General features: G+C 44.2%; 3 non-coding genes across 3 annotated transcripts; 2 read left to right on the top strand and 1 right to left on the bottom strand.

Moving 5' to 3' along the window:
• The first annotated feature begins 5,359 nt into the window (after positions 1-5,359).
• On the top strand, positions 5,360-5,430 carry trnag-gcc (transfer RNA glycine (anticodon GCC)). The gene has a single exon. It is a non-coding gene; the product is annotated as a tRNA-Gly (tRNA).
• Positions 5,431-12,139: 6,709 nt separating this feature from the next.
• On the top strand, positions 12,140-12,229 carry trnap-ugg (transfer RNA proline (anticodon UGG)). The gene is given in 2 exon segments: positions 12,140-12,175; positions 12,194-12,229. It is a non-coding gene; the product is annotated as a tRNA-Pro (tRNA).
• A 527-nt stretch (positions 12,230-12,756) lies between these two features.
• trnai-aau (transfer RNA isoleucine (anticodon AAU)) lies at positions 12,757-12,830 on the bottom strand. Its single transcript has one exon. It is a non-coding gene; the product is annotated as a tRNA-Ile (tRNA).
• Positions 12,831-22,245: the final 9,415 nt, after the last annotated feature.

The raw sequence follows: 22,245 nt of genomic DNA, 5'->3' as shown, positions 1-22,245 counted from the left end.
TGATAGGATTGTACTACAGACCCCCAAATAGTCAACGGGAAATTGAGGAGCAAATATGTAAGGAGATTACAGACAGCTGCAAGAAAAATAGGGTGGTAATAGTAGGGGACTTTAACTTTCCCAACATTGACTGGGACAGCCATAGCATTAGGGGCTTGGATGGAGAGAAATTTGTTGAGTGTATTCAGGAGGAATTTCTCATTCAGTATGTGGATGGACCGACTAGAGAGGGGGCAAAACTTGACCTCCTCTTGGGAAATAAGGAAGGGCAGGTGACAGAAGTGTTGGTGAGGGATCACTTTGGGACAAGTGATCATAATTCCATTAGTTTTAAGATAGCTATGGAGAAGGATAGGTCTGGCCCAAAAGTTAAAATTCTAAATTGGGGAAAGGACAATTTTGATGGTATTAGACAGGAACTTTCAGAAGTTGATTGGGAGAGTCTGTTGGCAGGCAAAGGGACGTCTGGTAAGTGGGAGACTTTCAAAAGTGTGTTAACCAGGGTTCAGGGTAAGCACATTTCTTATAAAGTGAAGGGCAAGGCTGGTAAAAGTAGGGAACATTGGATGACTCGGGAGATTGAGGCCCTAGACAAAAAGAAGAAGGAAGCATATGACATGCATAGGCAGCTCGGATCAAGTGGATCCCTTGAAGAGTATAGAGATTGCCGGAGTAGAGTTAAGAGAGAAATCAGGAGGGCAAAAAGGGGATATGAGATTGCTTTGGCAGATCAGGCAAAGGTGAATCCAAAGAGCTTCTACAAATACATAAAGGGCAAAAGGGTAACTAGGGAGAGAGTAGGGCCTCTTAAGGATCAACAAGGTCATCTATGTGCGGAACCACAAGAAATGGGTGAGATCCTGAATGAATATTTCACATCGGTATTTACGGTTGAGAAAGGCATGGATGTTAGGGAACTTGGGGAAATAAATAGTGATGTCTTGAGGAGTGTACATATTACAGAGAGGGAGGTGCTGGAAGTCTTAACGCGCATCAAGGTAGATAAATCTCCGGGACCTGATGAAATGTATCCCAGGACGTTATGGGAGGTTAGGGAGGAAATTGTGGGTCCCCTTGCAGAGATATTTGAATCATCCACCGCTACAGGTGAGGTGCCTGAAGATTGGAGGGTAGCAAATGTTGTGCCTTTGTTTAAGAAGGGCGGCAGGGAAAAGCCTGGGAACTACAGACCAGTGAGCCTGACATCTGTAGTGGGTAAGTTGTTAGAGGGTATTCTGAGGGACAGGATCTACAGGCATTTGGAGAGGCAGGGACTAATTAGGAACAGTCAGCATGGTTTTGTGAGAGGAAAATCATGTCTCACGAATTTGATTGAGTTTTTTGAAGGGGTAACCAAGAAGATAGATGAGGGCTGTGCAGTAGACGTGGTCGACATGGACTTCAGCAAAGCATTTGACAAGGTACCGCATGGTAGGTTGTTACATAAGGTTAAATCTCATGGGATCCAAGGTGAGGTAGCCAATTGGATACAAAATTGGCTTGACGACAGAAGACAGAGGGTGGTTGTAGAGGGTTGTTTTTCAAACTGGATGCCTGTGTCCAGCGGTGTGCCTCAGGGATCGGTGCTGGGTCCGCTGTTATTTGTTATTTATATTAATGATTTGGATGAGAATTTAGGAGGCATGGTTAGTAAGTTTGCAGATGACACCAAGATTGGTGGCATTGTGGACAGTGAAGAAGGTTATCTGGGATTGCAACGGGATCTTGATCAATTGGGCCAGTGGGCCGATGAATGGCAGATGGAGTTTAATTTAGATAAATGTGAGGTGATGCATTTTGGTAGATCGAATCGGGCCAGGACCTACTCCGTTAATGGTAGGGCGTTGGGGAGAGTTATAGAACAAAGAGATCTAGGAGTACAGATTCATAGCTCCTTGAAAGTGGAGTCACAGGTGGATAGGGTGGTGAAGAAGGCATTCGGCATGCTTGGTTTCATTGGTCAGAACATTGAATGCAGGAGTTGGGATGTCTTGTTGAAGTTGTACAGGGCATTGGTGAGGCCACACTTGGAGTACTGTGTACAGTTCTGGTCACCCTATTATAGAAAGGATATTATTAAACTAGAAAGAGTGCAGAAAAGATTTACTAGGATGCTACCGGGACTTGATGGTTTGACTTACAGGGAGAGGTTAGACAGACTGGGACTTTTTTCCCTGGAGAGCAGGAGGTTAAGGGGTGATCTTATACAAGTCTATAAAATAATGAGGGGCATAGATAAGGTCGATCGTCAAAATATTTTCCCAAAGGTAGGGGAGTCTATAACGAGGGGGCATAGATTTAAGGTGAGAGGGAAGAGATACAAAAGGGTCCAGAGGGGCAATTTTTTCACTCAAAGGGTGGTGAGTGTCTGGAACGAGCTGCCAGAGGCAGTAGTAGAGGCGGGTACAATTTTGTCTTTTAAAAAGCATTTGGACAGTTACATGGGTAAGATGGGTATAGAGGGATATGGGCCAAGTGCAGGCAATTGGGACTAGCTTAGTGGTATAAACTGGGCGACATGGACATGTTGGGCCGAAGGGCCTGTTTCCATGTTGTAACTTCTATGATTCTATGATTCTATGATAACCGCCTTCGCTCCGTATCCCTTAATACCACTGGTTATCGAAAAAATCTATCAGTCTCAGGTTTAAAATCAACAATTAAGCTAACACTGTCGCTTGCAGAAGAGAGTTCCAAACTTCTACCCCCCTTTGCTTGTCGAAGTGTTAACTAATTTCACTCCTGAAATTCCTGACTCCAATTTTTAGGCCAGGTTCCCGAGTCCTAGACATCCGAACGAGCGGGAAGAGTTTCTCTCCATCAACACCAACAGTTCCCCGTAATATCTTGAAAACTTCAATCAAATCAGCCCTTATTCTACTAAATTCCAGGGAATACAACCCTAGTTTGTGTCATCTCCCCTCGTAATTTAACCCTTGGATTCCAGGTATCAATCTAGCAAAATTACACTGCACTACCTCCACGGCCAAAATATCCTTCCTAAGGTGCGGTGCCCAGAATTGAACACAGTACTCCAGGCGTGGTCTAACCAGAGCTTTGTATAGCTGTAGCATAATGTCTATCACCTTGTATTCTGGTCCTTTAGATATAAAAGCTAGTTTTCCATTAGCCTTTTTGATTATTTTCTGTACCTGTCCATGACATTTTAATGATCTATGTATATGGACCGCTAAGTCCCTTTGGAACTCCACGGTTTCGAGCATTTCACCAGTTAGAACGTATTCTGATCAATGCTCTATCGGTCCAAGTTGGATGACCTCACACTTACCTAAATTGAAATCCATTTGCCACAGTTTTGCCCATTCATTTATTATATTAAATACTCTCTGTAATGTTCTGCTTCCATCTACTTTGCTTACAGTGCTGCCCATCTTGGCGTCATCTGCACATGTCGCTCTCTATCCCGTCATCTTATATCAATGAGACCGACTGCACTGGGGTAAATTCACATTCAGCTTCAATCTCCTCATCATATTGAGACATTTATTTTTTCACCTGTGTTGTGCCTTGGAAATTTCCGCACTCTGTCCTCTGGAGCTCAAACATTCTCTGGATATAATTCAATTCCACCAACAGCAACATTGAAAAGATATCGGAAGCTAATTGGTGACTTTTCACTAAAAGCACAGAAAGAGGAGGGGTCATGCGGGATTTGAAACTGAGATCGCGCGCGTATCACATAACACAACCCTCTAATGCTGAAGCCGTGGAGTCAGTTGAAAGGTTCGCTGCCTCCCACAGCCGATCGGCCATCCTTTCAGACCTCTTCTGTCCACCCAATCTCGTTTTCTGTTCCGGTGCACAGCAATGTCAAGTTGTACATTAACTATTTCCAGTCACCAATATTAGTCTCCGTTTAACAAATTGGTTTCGACTGTACGACTTGAATTATGAAGTAAGACGTTTCAGAATTAGTTGCTCTGAAACTACATTGCTTGGGAGGAGACTGAGAGATGCAGATAAACAGCAAAACCTTGGAGTGTATGTCCACAGATCCCAGAAGGCAGCAGAACAGCTAGATAAGGTGGTTAAGAAGCCATAAAGAATATTCTCCTTTATTAGCCGAGGCATAGAATATAAGAGCAGGGGAGGTTCTGGTAGAAATTTATAAAACAATAGTTAGGCCACAGCAAGAATACTGCATACAGTTGTGGTCACCACATTACAGGAAAGATGTGATTGCACGAGAGATGGTACAGAGGAGATTTAAGACAATGTTGCCAGAACTGGAGAATTTTAGCGATGAGATTAGATTGGATAAGCTGGGGTTGTTTGCTTTGCAACAGAGGAGGCTGTAGGGAGATTTAATTGAAGTGTATAACATTATGACGGGCCTCGATCGAGTGTATAGTAAGGACCTATTTCCCTTCGTAGGGAGGTCAATAATCAGGATACATCAATCTGAGGTAATCGGTAGAATGATTAGAGGGGAGTGAATTTTTTTTTTCATCCAGAGGGTGGTGGGTGTGGGGGTCGGAAAATCACTGCCAGAAAGGGTGGGAGAGGCGGAAACCCTCATCGCATTGAAAAATAAAAACTTCAATATACACGTGAAGATCCATAACCGACAAGATTAGGGACTAAACGCTGGAAAGTGAGATGAGGCTCGGTACCGATTTTTCGGCCGGCACAGGCACGATGTGCAGAATGGCTTCCTTCTTTGGCATAACTTTCTCGGATTCTATGATATAATTGCCGTCTGTCTCGGCATCGCGATAATATACACTCGACCAGAAGTATACTTTAATCAAATTGATGCTTTGTTTCACTGTGAGAGTGAAGAGACATAAGTGTGTAGACATTAGCTGCAGCAGCTGGGTTGCACCTGTACTTTTCCAACCGTCTCAGTGCCTTTTTTTTTACCTTTCTCTGCTGGTTTTGCAGGTGAGATCAGCCTTCGCCTTTCAAGGAAGCCTGAGAAGCCCGTCGGGCACAACAGAGAGATAAGAGACAGAGACAGGGAAAGATAGAGAGATGCATGCAAAGAAAATAAAGAGTATAAATGTCAGGTTTTGCAAACGACCAGAATTTAAGTTACAGATTGGGAGAGATTCCTTCTCGGGTCTTGAAATCTTGCAAGAGAAGATTGGACGCTCAATTAAAAGTATCTCTGATGCTGGGAGAGAGGTAAATGCGGTCAATTAACTCCAATTAATCTATTTGAGCATTGAAGAGATCTTGAAACAGTTGGGGGTTGCGAGCAGAATTCAAACCTCGGCAGGAAAACCCAAATGGGGTTTTGAGACCAACGCTTGAACTACTCGGCCATCGCAGCTGCAAACGGCATGTTCGTTTAGACAGCATTCCATATAGGAGCATGTAACTTCTACAAAAACAAGCATTGGTGGTTCAGGGGTAGAATTCTCGCCTGCCACGCGGGAGACCCGGGTTCGATTCCCGGTCAATACAAGATCGTTTTGCATTCTGCACCAATGAGGAACTTCGGAACAGGATTGTGGTATTTGGTCCGTCGAGCCTGTTCCGCAACTCAATCCGATCATGGCTGAGTTGTGACCGAAATCCCTGTGTCCGCCTTAGTCCCATATCTCCAAATATCTTTGGTTAACAAAAATCGATAAATCACGGGTTTGAAATTAACAATTGAGCTCGCATCAACTGCTGTTTTTGGAAGAGAGTTCCAAACTTCTCCAACACTTTGCTTGCAGAAGTGTTTCCTAACTTCACTCCTGAAAGTCTGTCTCTAATGTTTAGCCTATGTCCCCAAGTCCTAGACACCCCAACGAGCGGAAATAGTTTCTATCCATCTACCACATCAGTTCCTCTTAATATCTTGAACATTTCGATCACATCAACCCTTAATCTACTAAATTGAAGGGAATACAACTATAGTTTGTGTAATCTCTCCTCGTAATTTATCGCTTAGAGTCCAGTTATCTTTCTAGTAAATCACACTGCACTCCCTCCAAGGCCAATATATCCTTCCTAAGGTGCGGTGCCCAAAACTGAACACAGTACTCCAGGTGTGGTCCAACCAGAGCTTTGTGCAGCTGTAGCATAATGTCTATTCTCATCCTCTAAACATATAGGCCACCATTCCATTAGCCTTTTGGATTATATTCTGTTCCTGTCCATGACCTGTTATTGATCTATGTACATGGACACCGAAGTTCCTTTGGAACTCCACAGTTTCGAATTTTTCACCTTTTATAAAGTATTCTGATCTATCCTTTTGAGGTCCAAAGTGGATGACCTCAAACTTGCCTAAATTGAAATCCATTTGCCACAGTTTTGCCCATTCATTCATTATATTAATGTCTCTCTGGAATTTACCAGAATGATACCCGGACTTCAAGGGTTAAGTTACGAAGAGAGATTACACAAATTGGGGTTGCATTCTCCAGAGTTTCGAAGGTTAAGGGGTGATCTGATCGAAGTTTATAAGATATTAAGGGGAACAGATAGGGTGGATAGAGAGAAACTATTTCCGCTGGTTGGGGGTTTTGGAAGTAGGGGGCACTGTCTAAAAATTAGAGCCAGACCTTTCAGGAGCGAGATTAGAAAACATTTCTACACACAAAAGGTTGTAGAAGTTTGGAACTCTCTTCCGCAAATGGCAATTGATACTAGCTCAATTTATAAATTTAAATCTGAGATAGATAGCTTTTTGGCAACCAAAGGTATTAAGGGATATGGGCCAAAGGCAGGTATATGGAGTTAGATCACAGATCAGCCATGATCTTATCAAATGGCGGAGCAGGCACGAGGGGCTGAATGGTCTACTCCTGTTCCTGTGTTCCTCTTCCTAAAAAATCTGCACTGCTTATAACGCTGCCCATTTTGGTGTCATCGGCAAACTTCCATATGTCGTTCCCTGTCCCGTCATCCAATATCAATGAGACCACCTGAATAGGGGGAGATTCACATTCAGCATCAATCTCTGCATCATCTTGAGACATTTTATTTACTTCACATGTGTTGCACTTTGGAAACTTCAGCACTCTGTCCTCTGGAGCTCAAACATGCACTTTAATCCTACCAACAGGAACACTGAAAAGATGTCAGAAGACAATTGGTGAATTTTACACTCAACGTAGCTGAACAGCAAGAGCTTATTGGGGATTTTACACCGGGACTCTCAGATATTAATCAACCAAAGCCACCGAAACAAGAATCATACATCTAGACCAACCAGACGCTGTTACTTACGTCATGCAGCTAGTTTAAAGTTTCGCTGTCTCCCATAGCCGATCGGCTACCCTTTCAGACCTCTTCTGTCCATCCAATCTCGTTTTCTATTCCGGTATACAGCAATATCAAGTTGTACACTAACTATTTCCAGTCACCAATATTAGTTTCCCTTTACTAAATTGGTTTCGTCTCTACGACTTATATTATCAAGCAAGACGTTTCAGAATTAGTTGCTCGGAAACTACATTGCTTTGGAGGATACTGAGAGGTGTCGTTAAAAAGAGAGACCTTGGAGTGCATGTCCACAGATCCCTGAAGGGAAGAGGAGAGGTGGTTAAGATGGTTAAAAAGGTATAAAGGATACTTTGCTTTATTAGCCGAGGCATAGAATGTAAGAGCAGGGAGGTTATTCTGGAACTGAATAAAACACTAGTTCGGCTACAGCTGGAGTATTGCGTACAGTTTTGATCACCACGTTACAGGAAAGATGGGACTACACTAGAAATGGTACAGAGATTTACGACGATGTTGCGAAGAGTGGAGAATTTTGGCTATGAGGATAGATTGGATAGGCTGAGGTTGTTTTCTCTGGAACCGACGAGGCTGAGGCGAGATTTAATTGAGGTGTATAAAATTATCACGGGCCTCGATAGAGTGGATAGGAAGGACATGATTCACGTAGCAGAGAGTTCAATAAAAAGGGTCATAGATTTAAGGTAATTGGTAGAAGGATTAGAGTGGAGCAGAGGGGAATTTTGTTCCACCCAGCGGGTGGTGAGGGTCTGGAACTCACTGCCTGAGAGGGTGAGAGAAGCAGAAACCCTCATCGGGTTTAAAAAGGACTTCAATATGCACTTGAAGAGCCGTAACCGACAAGACTACGGACTAAACGCTGGTAAGTCGGGTGATGCTGGATATCTCTTTTCCGGCCGGTACAAACATGATGGGCCGAATGGCCTCCGCTAACGTAAATTTTAATGATTCTATGATATGTTTTGCCGTCTGTCTCGGCATGGTGATAACATACACTCACCCATAAGTATACTTTAATCAAATTTGTGCTTTGTTTTACTGTGAGAGCGAAGAGATCTTAATGTTTAGACATTGACTGCAGCAGCTGGGTTGCACCTTTACTTTTCCTACCGTCTCAACCTTTCTTTAACCTTCTCTGCTGATGTTGCAGGATCGATCAGCCGTCGCCGTTCACGGAAGCCTGAGAAGTCCATTAGAGGACAACACAAGAGACAGAGACAGGGAGAGATAGAGAAATGCATGCAAAGAAAATAAAGAGTATAAACAGAATCATAGAATCATAAAATGGTTACAGCAGAGAGGGAGGCCATTCGGCCCATCGAGCTCGTGCCGGCTCGTTGTTAAAGCAGTCAAGATAGTCCCATTCCCCCGCTCCTTCCCGTTAGCCCCGAATTTATTTCCCTTCAAGTATTTATCGAATTGCTTTTTGAAAGCCACCTTTCAATCAGCGCATTCCAGATTATAACTACTCGCTGGGTAAAGAACTGTTTCCTCATATCGCCTTTGGTTCTTTTGCCAATCACCTTAAATCTGTGTCCTCTGGTTCTCGACCCTTCCGCCAATGGGAACAGTTTCTCTTTATTTATTTATCTCAACCCTTCATGATTTTGAACACTTCGATCAAATCTCCTCTTAACGTTCTCTGCTCGAAGGAGAACAACCCCAGCACCGGCTAAATGCGGTCAATTAGCTTCAATTCATTTATTGGAGCATTAAACAGCTCTTTAAACATTACTGTGACATTATGGTAGCGCGGCCTCGCTGTCGAAGGTGTTAGATTTAATTTCTATAGAGGCGTGGGTTTGAATCCCACTGCTCTTAGAATTTCTGCCAGTGTTTATTTTGACCTGTTCACAGAAAACCCGATTGTAGTGCGATGGAGCAGAGGATGTGAAAGAAGCTGAAAGTGAACGTGCAGATATTATTTTCATCACGGGGACAGGACACGTTCCCACAGGTAAGGGTCTCTCACCTTAAGATTCCTTCCAGCAGAGTGGGACAGGTGATCAAAGTGACCGGGCTCCAGCAGCGCAATCAGTCAGTGCGCGGTCCTTATATGAACGTACAAGGTCGGGAAATGGCTAGGTTGTTAGTCGAGTCTCACCTAGATCAACAAAACCTTTTCCTTGTGAACATTTCGAACGGAGCTGAACGTATAATTGAGTGTTCCAAAATGCATCAATTATTTGTATCGCCACGTGGTTCCTCTTGTTGCAATATCAGATGAGATATTTAGTGTTATTAGTTTACAGGAGGGAGGCTGCGGTATTGGAGCCGCAAACTATGATTTTGATCCATCTACAAATTATGGAATTTAACCTGAGCTTTAACCCTGCGCGTTCGACCGCTCAGTCACGATACTTTCCATCTTGCGATCTTCAGGAGCTACTTTCACAGGAATAGAATGACTGCAAGCTAGAAGTCTACCCCTCAAGCACCAATGCTCGCAGGCAGCAGGATGCATGTGTCCAGTTGGAAACCTGACTGAAGGAACATGCAGTCTGACAGAGCCGGAGGTCCAGCAGATTGACTTTTGCGGTGAGCAGATGATGTGCCTCCATCTTGAGAGTGTTTCGCCAATCCAGCTCAGAGAGGATTAAGCATTATAAATTCGGGTGGGACTGGAGCCACTTGTATAAGATGAAGTGCAGGAGGTTGTACCCCTTCCTTTACCAACATGAATGATCCTGTTGCTGTTTTGCTGCAAAATTTCACTTCCCAGCGCCGAAATCACCGAACCCTGAACTAAAATTCAACGATGGTGAGATTCGGACACACAACCTTTGCAGTGATTTGAAGAAGTCCCACGTGCTATCCATGGCACCACAAATCGGCTATCGATTAGGTTATTTCACGTTACCCATATGCTGCTTTGGAACTTTTGCTGCGGTGCAGCAACTGATTGAAAAGCTCAGTGGGGATTCACAGCGCTCCTGAGAAATCGACACAGGGACGGTTTGTGCAATGCATAGTCCTCTCTCTCACTCCCATTTGCTCACTCTCGCTTTCTCTCTTGAGCTCTGACTCTCCCCGTTTATCTCAAGAGGGCTGGAAAACAAGGGGTGGATGTTATGTTACAGCTGCACAGAGCTCTGGTGAGACCCCATCTGGAGGATTGCATTCAGTTCCGGGCACCCACCTCAGGAAGGATGCTCGAGGGGCTGAATGGCCTACTCATGTTCCCAAGTTCCAATGAATGGAACAATAATTCAAGTATAGAGACCCTAATGTCTCAGGATGAGTGAGTGAAGAATGTTTTCTGTTTGAAGTACTGATTTCTTTAATTGAATACTCCCAGTGTCCTACCTCATTGCAGCCCAGGCCGGACAAACTGCTCGCACAAAGTGGCATTTTCTGATTCGATCACGCTGCGTTTTGACGTTGAGTCAGATGTATGTCTGTCTATCTGTCTGTCTGTTTATCCGTCTGATTGGGTCTCGGCCTCATTCTCAGGCCAGGCTTTTTGTTTGCTGGCTGCAGGCCTCGCTCCCCGACTGATGAACAACTGCCGGGCCGTGTGTCAGAATCAATGACTGTGACTGACTGTCTGCCCATTTATGGCCACATTTCTGAGTTCCTGCCTTCGCTCTGTGTCGCAGGCCTGTCTCTGTCCCTTAGGATCACAACACACCCACAAGCTTCACGACTGAACGCAGGTTTGGTCAGTCTGTCCTCGCAGGTCCTTCGGAAGCTAATGATTTTGAACTGAATTATTTTTCCTGAGTGACTTGTGAAGTTTGGTTCAGTGATATGTTTGCGAAAGAGAACGGAGGTAATAGTTAGTGTGCAACTCGACATTTCTCTACATCGGAATAGAAAACGTGATTGGATGGATAGAAGAGGTCTGAAAGGATGGCCGATCGGCCGTGGGTGGCACCGAATTCTGCAGTGGCTGCAGTGGTTCATTACCGGTAATGAAAATGAGGTAATATACTACCACAAGCTGCCGCTGAAAATCATTCAATTTCCTATACTTGACCAACCGAATCAAATGAAGCTGCTGGGAAAGATACAAGACAACGCCGGTCTATCGGGCATCGTTGGAAGCAACTGGCAGTTTAAAGTAGCATCTACAGCTATGCAAGTACTGCCATGTGCCGCTGCGATCGCCGAGTGGTTGAAGCGTTAAATTCAAGATCAAAAGGAGTTTTCCTTCGCAGGTTTGATTTCTGCTCGCTGAATTATTGTTTAAAGATCCGTTCAATGCTCAAATGAATGAACTGGATCTAATTCACTTCATTTATCTCTCTCAGAGCATGAGAGATACTCGAGCATGGCCGGCGCTTTTAATTGGGTGCCCAATGTACTCTTGCAAAATTCAAATACACAAGAAAGAATCTTGCCCAATCTGCAACTAAAATTCTGCTACTTTGCAGAACCACCCATTTATAAGCGACTTTATTTACATGAATCTTTCTATCTCTCCTTGTCTCTTGTCTCTATGTTGTCACCTGATGGACTTCTCAGGCTTCCTGGAACGGTAAAGGCTGATCTATCCTGCAACACCAGCAGGGAAAGGTAAAGGAAAAAAAGACTGAGACGGTCGGAAAAGTAAAGGTGCAACCCAGCTGATAAATTCGTAGCTAATGTCTCCACATTTTTGTCTCTTCGCCCTCACAGTGAAAGAAAACAGCAATGTGAGTAAAATATACTGATGGTAGCTTGTATACTCTGAAGATGCCGAGACAGATGCCAATGCAGCTTCAGATTAACTAATTCTGAAAAGTATTATTTGAAAAATCAAGTCGTACATTGTAAACGAATTTAGTAAAGAGAGACTAATATTGGTGACTGGAAATAGGGAGTGTACAACTTGATATTGCTGTATATAGGAATAGAAAACGAGATTGGGTGGACAGAAGCGGTTGGAAAGGATAGCCGATCGGCTGAAGACTATGGTGAAATTTTAGACCGGCTGCAGGGCTTTCTAGCAAGCGGCTCGTTGGTCTAGGGGTATGATTCTCGCTTTGGGCGTTTTTCTAATAGAATATGCGAGAGGTCCCGGGTTCAAATCCCGGACGAGCCCTGTTATCTCACTGCTTTTTAGTGAAAAGTCACCAATTGGATTCTGACATCTTGGCAGTTGTTCGAATTGAATTATATTTGAGCTCCAGAGGACAAAGTGCAGAAGTTTCCAAGGCGCAACACACACGGAGCAAAAAAAAATGTCTCAAGATGATGTGGAGATTGAAGCTGAATGTGAATTTACCCCAATTTAGGCCGTCTCATTGATATTAGATGACGGGATCGAGAACCACATATCCAAGTTTGCCGATGACACAAAGATAGACAGAATTATAAGCAGTGTGGATGGAAGAATGAGATTCCAGAGAGATATTACTCGATTAAGTGAATGGGCAAAACTGCGGCAAATGGATTTCAACGTAAGCAAGTTTGAGGCCGTCCACTTTGGACCTCAAAAAGATAGATCAGAAAACATATTAATGGATGTTACTCCAAAAAATTTACCTCATGACATTTTGTGTGGATTCGCTTGTTTCCAAAGTCTGCCAAACTTTTAAAAGTTACCAAAATATTGCAATAGGAACCTTATGGCCCGTACGGGGATCGAACCCGCGACCTTGGCGTTATTAGCACCACGCTCTAACCAACTGAGCTAACCGGCCATGTGGACATCTTAGCTTTATGGGCGAACCCGCGTGTTGGGTAGTTTGTGTTTATTTTTGCACCAGCTGACTTCTTCTCAGGCTTTTTGTTTGCTGGCTGCAGGCCTCGCTCCCCGACTGACTGAACAACTACCGGGCTGTGTGTCGGAATCAATGACTGTGACTGTCTGCCCATTTATGGCCCTGAATGGCCACATTTCTGAGTTCCTGCCTTCGCCCTTTGTCACAGGCCTGTCTCTGTCCCTTCGGGTGACAAAACACCCACAAGCTTCACGACTGAACGCAGGTTTGGCCAGTCTGTCCTCGCAGGTCCTTCGGAAGCTGATGCTGTTGAACTGAATTATTTTTCCTGAGTGACTTGTGAAGTTTAGTTCAGCGATATGTTTGCGAAAGAGAACGGAGGAAATTGTTAGTGTGCAACTCGACATTTCTCTTCATCGGAATAGAAAACGTGATTGGATGGATCGAAGAGATCTTAAAGGATAACCGATCGGCTGCGGCTGGTACTTAATTGTGCAGTGGCTGCAGTGGTTTATTACCGGTGGTTTGTTCTCGGTGTCTTGTTTGGCTTGGGGTATGATTCTCGCTTTGGAATATTTGACGGTTGATTCTGAGCGAGGTCCAGTTTTTCAATGTTGTTTGAAGCTCAAATAAATATGAACCAGATTTAACCAACCACATTCCTCTCCTTCAAACAGATATTTCAGCAGACGAGTGTCCAATAGTCTCTTACAAGACATTTGAAGGAATCTCTCCCGAGCTCCATGTTAAATTCTTGCTCGTTCGCAGAACTTGATATTTGTTTCGATACTTTAATCTGTCTCTTGACTCTCTGTGTTTTCACCTTATGGACTTCTCAGGCTTTATTAAACGGCCAAGGATGATTGAATCTGCAAAGAAGTGTAAAGAAAGAAAGACTGAGACGGTAGGAGAAGCAAAGTTGCAACCCAGCTGATGAATTCATAACTAATGTCCACTAATGTCTCTTCGCCCTCACAGTGAAAAAATCAGCAATTTGAGTACAGTATACTTTTGGTAGAGCGTATAATCGGCAGATGTTGAGACAGACACCAATCGAACTGTTGTCGTGGTGATGAAAGCGCCCAATGCTAAACACTAGATCACAAGGTAACGCTGAACATTCTTTGCTGCGAACAAGCTGACCAACGAGGCCTTTCCCACTTGTCATTTTCGGGCCAGGCAAGCTGCTCGCACCAAATAGCATTTTCTATTCGAACTACGATCGGGACAAAAGGTGATGTTCAGTCAATGACAGCACCAAGTGCAAGTAGTCATATACACGAAATAGAAAGTGAGGTAAAATACTACCACAAGCTGCCGGTGAAAATCATTCAATTTCCCTAAATTGACGCACCGAATCAAATGTAGCTCCTGGGAAAGCTGCAAGACAACGCAGGTCTATCGGGCATCTTTTGAAGCAACTGGCAGTTTAAAGTGGCATCTCCTGCTGCTTCTGTGGGGAGTGAGAGAGAGAGAGAGGCTGTCGGTATCTGCGTACAGTTTGATTTTGTACAGAACTGCAGAGAGAAACAGCAAATATACCGGGGCTGTGAGATATGGTGTCTTATTCATATTTAACTACAAGAATATCCGGAATTAAATGCTGAAAGGAATGGAGAGATCAGAGGCCTGAGAATAAACACAGAGCTGAATGAATCACGAAAGAGTGAAAGAGAAATAAATGTCATCAGTTCCACAGTGTTTGGTGCGGAATGTTGAGAACTCCCCGGTGGGCTGGTGGTTCGAATTCGGTGTTTTCACCGCCACGTGGTTCGATTCCCAGTCAGGGAATGAACGTTATCGAAGAATTAAGAACCTATTGAATTAACTGCATGAAGCAAATTAATCGCAGTTCGTCGTTGCATCATTGTTTGAATCAACATTAATCAACAGATACGTTTTTATTTCAGACTGAAGGAGATACTGACATGGTCATCAAGAGACAGTCAAAACTTTAATAAGATTTTTGCTCTTTGCATGTGATGAATTTTTATCATTTTACACATTGTAAGTCATAAAGTAATACAAAAAAATCAGAAGCCTTTAAACCGAGTTAGAGTCGAACCTATAATGTTTTAAACCTATTAGAAGATGCGTTATTTACTGCACCACTGGCTCAGATTGCAGAAGGTAAGCAGCAGCTCACACTCTCACAGCGCTGCGAGATGAACAGGTCCCGAGTCAGCCTCGGTCATGAGCACGGGACACCACGAGTCTGAGAGCATCAAAAGGCGCTCACTAAACAATTACCAAAGAGAGGTACGTTTTTTTTCGGCCTCCGACAGCTTTGCTGGTCGAACAGAACACTTCAAAGGAGTAGATCTTTACGATCGTTGGTTCAATTCCGGCTCACAGGAGCGATCAAGCAGCAATTAGCTCAAGGCCGCTCTCGGAAGTTTACAGCTCAAAATTTTGGCGCTGTGGATCAGGACGCCTCTTTTCCTTTCTCAAATCTTAAGGCTTTCTGTGTCTGCTCGAACACGGCTGTTTTGCTGGAGCATTTGCCTCTCCTCACCAGAAGGGAGCGCCTTCGAGCTGCAACACGTCAAACCGCACTCACTTTCATGCAAAAAATCTTTTCCCAGTCAGTCAGACAGACTCTCCCTGCTTCCGAAAGCTCGGGGCGGCTGTTTCTTTCCGGTAACCTGGTCTGTCTTCCACAGGCTCGGGCTCTTCTCAGCATCATTCATGATTACTGTGGTTTTCCGTTCTGCTGTTGTTCACTTGCTGATACTTGATACCGTCGATTGTAGCAAAGTAATTAATGTATTCAGGGAGCGGGCCAACCCAAGGCAAGATTTCTCTGCTGGTCGTGGAGATGCTTGGAGGCGAGTGCGAAGCAGCTGCTGTGAAGGACAATCCGTTCTTATATTTCTTGCTGGTTTACTTAAAAATAAACCTGCCGTGGACGGATATCGGGTTAATTTTCTGGAAGGATCAAATCAACAGCTCAGAAAAATCAACTAAAGCCAAAGGAACAAAAAAATCTCGGTAATTGTAAAGGATTAAATGCCGGAATTCAGAATCCAACCCACGCCTCCAGGAGAGGTGGAGACCGAAAAGCAGCGCCTGAGACCCGCTCGGCTGTCCAAACTCCGAAACTGTGATTTACTGACCCTGATTTGCCCAATGAGGCGCCAAGAAAGTTTCACGTGGTCCGGTTTTCGGTGGATGCTGTTGGAAGGCAAAAGGATCCTACATTGGTCAGAAATCAAACCTTTCAGGTGGTGAGCGAGAATTCGCCCCCTGAACCACCAATACTTCCATCATCAGTAAATGCATGTGTCCTTTTGGAATCTTATCTGAAAGAACATGCAGTCGGACAGAGCTCCTGTGATAACCCAACTCAGTCTGACCGAGAGCCATGCAAGAACTGCCATGTGCTGCTGCGATCGCCGAGTGGTTGAAGCAATAAATTAAAGATCAAATGGAGTTTTCCTTCGCAGGTTCGAATTCTGGTGGCTAAATTATGATTGAAAGATCCGTTCAATGCTCAAATGAATGAACTAGATCTGATTGACTTCATTTATCTCTCTCAGACCATGAGAGATACTCGAGCGTGGCCGGCGCTTTTAATTGGGTGCCCAATGTACTCTTGCAAAATTCAAATACACAAGAAAGAATCTTGCCCAATCTGCAACTAAAATTCTGCTACTTTGCAGAACCACCCATTTATACTCTACTTTATTTACATGAATCTCTCTATCTCTCCCTGTCTCTTGTCTCTTTGTTTTGTCCGCTGATGGAATTCTCAGGCTTCCTGGAACGGTAAAGGCTGATCTAACCTGCAACACCAGCAGCGAAAGGTAAAGGAAAAAAAGACTGAGACGGTCGGAAAAGTAAAGGTGAAACCCAGCTCATCAATTCGTAGCGAATGTCTCCACATTTGTGTCTCTTCGCCCTCACAGCGATAGAAAACAGCAATTTGAGTAAAGTATACCTCTGGTAGCTTGTATACTCTGACGATGCCGAGACAGATGCCAATGTAGCTTCAGATTAACTAATTCTGAAAAGTCTTATTTGATAAAACAAGTCGTACATTGTAAACGAATTTAGTAAAGAGAGGCTAATATTGGTGACTGGAAATAGTTAGTATACTATTTGATATTGCTGTACATCGGAATCGAAAACGAGATTGGATGGACAGGAGCGGTTTGAAAGGATGGCCGATTGGCTGAAGAGGGTGGTGAAATTTTAAACTGGCTGCACGGCCTTGCACCCAGTGGCTCGTTGGTCTAGGGGTATGATTCTCGCTTTGGGCGTTTCATTAATTGAATATGCGAGAGGTCCCGGGTTCAAATTCCAGACGATTCCTGTTATATCAATGTTTTTAGTGAAAAGTCACCAATTGGATTCTGACATCTTTGCAGTTGTCTAATTGAATGATAGTTGATGTCCAGATGATAAAGTGCAGAAGTTTCCAAGGCGCAACACACGCGGAGTAAATAAAATGTCTCAAGATGATGTGGAAATTGAAGCTGATTGTGAATTTAACCCAGTTTGGGCGGTCTCATTGATATTCGATGACGGGATCGAGAACCACATATCCAAGTTTGCTAATGACACAAAGATACATAGAATCGGAAGCAGTGTAGATGGAAGAATGAGATTGCAGAGAGATATTACTAGATTAAGTGAATGGGCAAAACTGTGGCAAATGGATTTCAATGGAAGGACGTGTGAGGCCGTCCACTTTGGACCCAAAAAGTTTAGATCAGAATACTTTCGAAATGGTGAATTACTCGAAACTGTTGAGGTTCAAAGGGACTTAGGGGTCTATGTACATCCATCATTAAAATGTCATGGACAGGTACATAAAATTATCAAAAAGGCTAATGGAATGTTGCCCCTTATATCTGGAGGGCTAGAATACAAAGGGGGTAAGAGTCATGCTGCAGCTATATGAAGCTTCTGGTTAGACCAAACCTGGAGTACTGTGATCAATTCTGGGCACCGCACCTTAGGAAGGATATATCGGCCTTCGAAAGAGTGAAGCATAGATTTACTAGAATGATACCTGGATTCCAAGCGTTAAATTACGAGGAGAGATTATACAAACTAGGGTTGCATTCCCTGGAATTCAGAAGATTAAGGGATGATTTGATCGAAGTTTCAAGATATTAAGGGGAACTGAAGGGGTAGATAGAGATGAACTATTTCTGCTGGTTGGGAGTCAAGGATTAGGGAACATCGTCTAAAAATTAGAGCCAGGACTTTCAGGAGAAAAGTTAAAAAACACTTCTACACGCAAAGGTTGGTAGAAGTATGGAACACAGTTCTGCAAACGGCAGTTGATGCGAGATCAATTGTAAATTTTAAATCTGAGATTGACAAGTTTTTGCGAACCAAAGGTATTAAGAGATATGGGGCTAAGGTGGGTTTTTGGAGTTAGGTCACAGGTCAGCCATTTTTTTGAATATTCATGGGATGTGGGCGTCTCTGGCAAGGCCAGCATTTATTGTCCATCTCCAATTGCCTTTGAGAAGGTGGTGGTGAGTCGCCATCTTGAGCCGCCGCACTAAGTGCGGTGAAGGTTCTCACACAATGCTCTTAAATTGGGAATTCCAGGATTTTTACCCAGTGACGATGAAGGAACGGCAATATATTTCCAAGTCGGCATGGTGCGTGACTTGGAGAGGAACGTGCAGGCGGTGTTGTTCCCATGTACATGCTGCCCTTGTCCTTCTAGGTGGTAGAGGTCGTGGGTTTGGGAGGCGCCGTTGAAGAAGCCTTGACGAGTTGCTGCAGTGCATCTGGAGGATGGTATACACTGGAGCAGCGGGGCGACGGTGGTGAAGGTAGTGAATGTTTAGTGTGGTGGATGGGGTGCCAATCAAGCGGGCTGCTTTGTCCTGGATGGTATCGAGCTTCTTGAGTGTTGTTGGAGCTGCATCCATCCAGGCAAGTAGAGAGCATTCCATCACACTTCTGACTTGTGCTTTGTTGATGATGGAAAGGCTTTGGGGAGTGAAGAGGTGATTCACTCGCCGCAGAATACCCAGCCTCTAACCTGCTCTTGTAGCCACAGTACTTATATGGCTGGTCCAGTTAAGTTTCTGATCAATTATGACCCCCAGGATGTTGATGTGAGGGATTGTGCGATGGTAATGCCGTTGAAAGTCAAGGGGAGGTGGTTAGAAAGTCTCTTGCCTGGCACTTGTCTGGCACGAATGTTACTTGCCACTTATCAGCCCAAGCCTGCATTTTATCCAAGTCTTGCTGCATGCGTGCACGGACTGCTTCACTATCTGAGGGGTTGCGAATCAAATTAAACATTAGCAGCAGCGAACACCGCGATTTCTGACCTTATGATGGAGGGAAGGTCATTGAAGAAGCAGCTGAAGATGGTTGGGCCTAGGACACTGTCCTGAGGAACTCCTGCAGCAATGACCTGGGGCTGAGATGATTGGCCTCCAACAACCACTACCGTCTTCCTTTGTGCTAGGTATGACTCCAGACACTGGAGAGTTTTCTCCTTAATTCGCATTGACTTCAATTTTAATAGGGCTTCTTGATGTCACATGCTGCCATGATGTCAAGGGCAGTCACTCTCACCTCACCTCTGGAATTCAGCTCTTTTGTCCATGTTTGGACCAAGGCTGTCATAAGATCTCGAGCCTGTTTGTCCTGTTGGAACCCAAACTGAGCATCGATTAATAGGTTATTGGTGGGTTCGTGCCGCTTGATAGCACTGTCGACGACACCTTCCATCACTTTGCTGTTGATGGAGAGCAGACTGATGGTGCGGCAATTGGCCGGATTCGATTTGTCCTGCTTTTTGTGAACTGAATGGCGGAACAGGCTCGTTGGGCGAAATGGCCGACTCCTGTTCCCGTGTTCCTCATTGGTGCAGAATGTAAAACGATCCTGCATTGGCCAGGTATCAAACCCGGGTCGCATAATCAGCAGGCGAGAATTCAACACCAATACCACCAATCCTCACTTGGCTATTTGCTGCATGTGTCCATTTGGAATCCTGTTTGAAAACACATGCAGTCTGGCGGAGGTCCTGTGACAACCCGACGCAGACTGGCCTGCAGCTGTGCAAGAACTGCTGTGCGCATCTGCGATGGCCCAGTGTTTGAAGAGTTAGACTCATACCCCACTGGAATTTTCTTGCACCGGTTTAAATTCTACTCGGTTAGTTACTGTTCAACGATCTGTTCAATGTCCAAATGAATAAACTGGAACTAATTGACCGCATTTACCTTTTTCAAAGCAGGAGAGGCATTCCACCGTGGCGGGCGCCCATTGTTCTCCAGCAAGATTTCAAGACACGAGAAGGAATATCTCCCAATCAGTATCTTGAATTCTGCTAGTTTGCAGAACCTGGCATTTATACTCTTTGTTTATTTGCATGCATCTCTGTATCTGTCACTGACTCTGTCTCTTGTCTCTCGGTTTCGTTCCCTTTTAGAATTCTCAGGCTTCCAGGAATGTGAAAGCTGATCTAACCGGCAACACCAGCAGGCTGAGATGTTAGGAATGTTAAAGTTACAACCCAGCTGATGAATTCATAGCCAATGTCTCCACATTTATGGAGCTTCAGAGCAATTCATTCTGCAATGTGTTTCATTATAATACAAGTCGTACATTCAAAACGAATTTGTTGAAGAGAGGATAATATTGTTGACTTAAAATAATTGGTGTTGAATCTGATCTCGCTGTACATCATATATTGTAGAAGAAAGCGAGAATGGATGTCCATGGTGTTCTGAAAGGATGGCTGATCGGCTGCGTGGCAGCGAAATTTTACAGTGGCTGCACGGCTCTGTTGCCAGTTGGTCTTTGGATCTGATTCTCGCTCAGGGAGTTTCACTGGTTCAAATCCTGGAGCTCTTATCCACTTTCACTTGATTTCCCACGAAAGCCGAAATAAAGTTTCACTCTCTTCGGTCCTCCATAATTCCTGCTGTCGCAGCCTCTCTCACTCCGGGAGCTGGGGAATAACGGAAAACTGGTGGGTTTGTTGTCGCATCTGGAATGCGGTTTTGAACTGGTTTTTTTCGCCGAGACAGCGCTGCAGGAGCCTTTAATGATCACTCACAAATCAGCTGAACACGGTCGGAATGTGCAAACCATATTGCTTTTCCGAAATAAAGGAGTGACGTTCATTGTGAAAACACGGTAGCAGTCTGGTCTCGCTCACTGCACAGATATCAATATCTGAATGAACCAGCTCTACGGCAACCATTGAGTCCTCCCTTCGGACCTTGTCTGTGAAGAAGAATTCTGAGTTCCGTACAGCCAATCTCGGATTTTTAAATATTTGTCATGTGTAGGGTCAATGGTGGAATATCAGCCGTGCTCCGCTGGCAATTTTGACCGTGCATTTTCTTGCAGACTAAACACACATTGGAAACCTGGCGCTGTGAGGCAATGCATCCTGAGGTAAAAGTTATCCTGGGCGGGCTTAAACCAGCAACCTTGCAAATAAAAGCCGAACGCGCTAACCGATTACACCACAGAAACACCATGTGCTTTATACTAAACCATTAATTCACCGCGCGAAAGCTTGAGTTTGCAGCGACCAATACAGCAGCTGTCTACAATCGGTTCACTTTTCTAAAATAAAAGGTGTACAGCTAGCACGAGTGAAGATCTGTGCTGTATTATTTCTGAGCATCAAACCCACTTTGCCCCATAAATACCTGTATGTTTGAAGGCTCAGCTCTTGGTGGTAGAGAGGATTGGTTTTTTAGCTGTTATTTGACCAGGCTCCATTTCAGTAATATTCCCGTTACCAGAAAATGAGATGAGATGAAACGAGCAGGTCTAACCTGCCGTTCTGTAACACGACACGGCATCTACAAAGTTGCCTCTTTGCACTTACAGTGAAGCGGAGGGCAGTTTTCACCCTTAAACCAGCAAGTTAGGTGACACGGTAAATAGTGTAGATTGGAGCAGAAAGCAGCAAAGGGCCATTGAGGCTAAAACTGTGACAGATGGAGTCCAATGTGGGGAAGTGTGATATAATCCACTGAGAAACTAAGAAAGATCAGAGTATTTTCTAAATGGAGAGAAGTTAGGAACTATCGAGGAGCGGAGAAATTCAGGGGTGCAACTCCAGAAATCATTGCGTCAACTGAGTTTTTTACTGATCTTCTGGCTGGCAGCTGGTGTTCACGAGAGAATGGTTTCACTTTTGTGCTGCGGGTTCGATTCTCGGTCAAGGAAATAATTTTAACAAACCAATTATGAACATTACGAATTTAATACACGAAAGCGATGATTCTCTGTGAAAGATGAATAATTGTAATCGTCATTAATGAAACGATAAATTTCTGCTGCAGACCGGTGCAAATACTGACATGGTTAACAAGTGACAGCGAAACTTTGTGCTTTGCATGTTACGAACTTTCATCGGTTCTCATTTCCCAGACAGTAATTTAAG

Source organism: Heptranchias perlo, chromosome 20 (assembly GCF_035084215.1).
Source record: "Heptranchias perlo isolate sHepPer1 chromosome 20, sHepPer1.hap1, whole genome shotgun sequence".
NCBI lineage: Eukaryota > Metazoa > Chordata > Chondrichthyes > Hexanchiformes > Hexanchidae > Heptranchias > Heptranchias perlo.
This window is presented reverse-complemented; position numbering and strand designations above follow the sequence as displayed.